At 33.0% G+C, this 3,430-nt stretch overlaps 1 long non-coding RNA gene across 1 annotated transcript; it reads left to right on the forward strand.

Annotated features, from left to right (window-relative positions):
• LOC121128630 (uncharacterized) lies at positions 1–3,013 on the forward strand. The gene is made up of 3 exons (XR_005868226.2): positions 1–1,461; positions 1,579–2,526; positions 2,625–3,013. It is a non-coding gene; the product is annotated as an uncharacterized lncRNA (long non-coding RNA).
• The last annotated feature ends 417 nt before the right edge of the window (positions 3,014–3,430 follow it).

The raw sequence follows: 3,430 nt of genomic DNA on the forward strand, positions 1-3,430 counted from the left end.
AGATCACTGGAGTGTTTTGTGGTTATTTGAGTGAGAAACAATCACTCTCCGAAATAAAAATCCAAGCAACCACCCTGCTTTTAGGGGTATATTGTATAATTTTTCCGGCACGTCTTTCTTTCTTTTTCTACCTCGAAATTGAAAAGAGCGACAGCGGATAGTTTAAATTCAATTATCGTAACCTTTTAATAATAAGCAAAGCGAAGAATGTATTATTAATATAGGAGGAGAGAGATCTCGGCTCAATGGATCACAATTGCTCGAATAAGTTTCTACTTAGGATTAGGCAATCATTGCAGTTTGTACGGTATATTTCTATTTATGTATGTTTATAGTATTTTACAGTTTCAGGAGTTAATCGATTACTAGTTCTACAGCCTGACTCCCACGCATTAGAAAAAAAAAAGAAGTTGTGTTGCCGCAACCTGTACAATGTTGTACATTTTTGTTATTATTTTGTAATTATTGAAGAATTAACTGTATGAATCTACATTCATTTGAAAAAATTTAAAATCTCTTGGGATACTTACTGGAACCTAATAGAAATGGAGCATATATATAATTCAGAAATCAAACAAAATACATATTGGTTATTGTGATAATACGAATACAATGGATTTCAATTAAATATTTTGTAAGGGCCCTTTTCTCTCTCTTTAAATGTTCATTTAATTTGTCTAATGGAGTTGCACTAATTAAGTATAATTAAATATTATTGTATTTAACTAATTGCACCTAGAAATTGTCTTTGAAGGCCATATACATATTGTATATTTCTTTCTATGAGTAACCATGAATCGAACCTAGCACATTGATTTCAAAATAATTATTCCTTTCGAGTGGATTCTCCAAGAGCTACGCCACTTCATATATTTGTTATCAATTACTGTTTTAACTGCATATAATTTAGTCACTATCGGTACTACCCGGCATTACTGCAGGTTATTATGCGTCGACCAACAGACAAATTTTGATATCCATGACCTGGTGTATTTTCGTGTAATCGCGTTAACGCCGTCCGGTATATTAAGCAACAATAAATCAAAAATTAATGTTATCACCACATCGAGATAAAATACATTGACTTAGCTTATAGAATGATGATGCCAAATAATATATTATCATGGACATCTCTAGCTATCTGGACTACATACATACAGAAGAATAAAAAAACACACCGGCTCCAATAGACGGCTTATTTTTAAAATTGATAAGTCATTGTTTTCATTAGTGAAAGATACTTATAGCTTCAGGATTCCGATCGTGACTCTTAAGTTTAAGGTGATAGGATAGAAGTGCTGTACTCCGGATGCCATCAAGGTTATAAAGGCACCCCTAAGATTCTATGTCATAGTTTTCCTAGTTTCAATATGTCTCATAATCCGGATCTTGAATCCAAATGGGAGAAAGCTGTTCTAAGACAGGAATTGGTCGTCAATTTAATCGGTAACTGGAACTAAGGTAGGACTCTCAAACTCAAAAACAGGTTTTAGCTTTGGACAAACGGCTAAGTTACTTTAAAATGAAAATATAGACTTAATTCACGTATCTGCCTAATTGAATTACTTAACTTTATAGGAGACTGAAAAGGATGCTGTGCCTTGAGTGTGGCAAATCTTCGGCTCTACCTCTCTTCTCCTCCGACTCTTCCTAGACCCATCCAAATATCCACTAGTTGTCGACTACTCCTGCTCAAAAACTAGGGTCAGGAAAGCCTTGGAGCTCAAAATGTTCGGGGAAGAAGAGGTGCTAAACATTAACTAGCTTTATGATAAGTTTTTACTTGAAACATTACCTTTGAGATTTATACTAATTAAATCCCCCAAATTGCCCCTTATTAAGTTGGAAGCAACTGAAGGCAGGGCCTTGATATAAAGGCTAGCCTTGAAATTTAAGAAGACCTTACCTCTCGAATTTTTCATGGGTATCATAAGCTAAGAAATAGTTCAGTCTCTCACTATCTTACAACAAAGACTAATGTCGTCAAATCTGTAACTGAAGTAATGAACATTGCTGCTTATTTAGGATCAAAAAAAGTTCTTGAATAATGAAGAGACTTATGAAATCATCATGAGCTTATTGAAAAAACTACTTGCATCCCCAGAAATGGAACAGATGACATTACTCTTCAAAAAACTCAACAGAGCGAGATGTTTACCTTGTCTTCTGTGGCAAAATGTTAGTACAGCCCTCTATGATCAAATCTTCAAGTCGATTTCCTTACAGTTCTATGTCCCAAATATCCTAGAACTCTGTCTACTGCAGAGACTGCCGTAGAGACTGGACTACCCTCATCCATAGTTAAATATCTTGGAACAAGTATCAAACAACTTAACATCAGAGAGTGTAATGCCAATCTTATAATCGATGAGTTCTACTCTGCAGAAAGATTCGAGTCTGTTACAGGTAAGTTCTTGGGCTGCTAAAACAACCAAACAACTTAAACAGTCCTTACATATATGATCAAATCCGTTGGAGGAAACTACATGGATGTGGTAGCACTTATATTGTGTGCCAAATTAAACGGTGAGTTCCTTTACAGCAAATATTCTCTAATTATAAAAACCCTCTATCAAATTGGATTTATCGTTTTTAAAAAAAAATATTTTTAACTTCTTCAATAGGCAAGAATACTTCAGCATTCACCTGAGCCGTCTAGGAGTTAAATCATCATTACACCCTAAATTTGCTCATATCAAAGAAATCCACCATAAAGACTCAAGAAAGAGCTCAGAAACTAGAATCGAAGTAATAGTTGATACTGTGTGTGAACAAGGTGACAAATGGACAAGCATTCTTGGCAAGATTTCACAAACACTCTTGAACGTGATGGGCAAAAATTTGTTTTATCATTCAATGACAACATCCGACAGGGAGGTATAAAAAGACATCTGAAAGTAAGCTCAAATCTAGAAAGGTTGTCAAACTTCAATCTGATAATGTTTAAGTTATGAACATTAATTTTGCTGGTGTGTGCATCTATTTTTGAAATAATAAAAGTAAATCAAAGTGATATATTGCAGCTTATTTAGTATTAATTGTCCTATTATTAATAAATATTTATAAACTTTAAATCATACAATCTGTATTGAAAAACCATATGAATATACATATCTTTATTAAAAAAATAACCTATTCGTGAACTTCTAAGCCATCCCTTGGAGCGCGCTTTTTCTAGGCTAGAAGAGAACGATAGAAAAGAATAGAAAAAAAAATATCTACCTTAATGCAGCAGTAAAGTATTGAAATTTATGTATTAAACTTTTTTTATTTCGTTTAGTTTTGAAATCGTCCCCCAATATTTTTTTTTATTAATTATTGTTTAGTAATATATGATATGATGTTATTATTAAATGATTATGTAATAAGTACTGCTTTAATTTATAATATTTATTTAGCCAAATAAAGTTTTAGCTTTTAATGAAATTAT

Source organism: Lepeophtheirus salmonis, chromosome 13 (genome assembly GCF_016086655.4).
Source record: "Lepeophtheirus salmonis chromosome 13, UVic_Lsal_1.4, whole genome shotgun sequence".
Classification (NCBI taxonomy): Eukaryota; Metazoa; Arthropoda; class Copepoda; order Siphonostomatoida; family Caligidae; genus Lepeophtheirus; species Lepeophtheirus salmonis.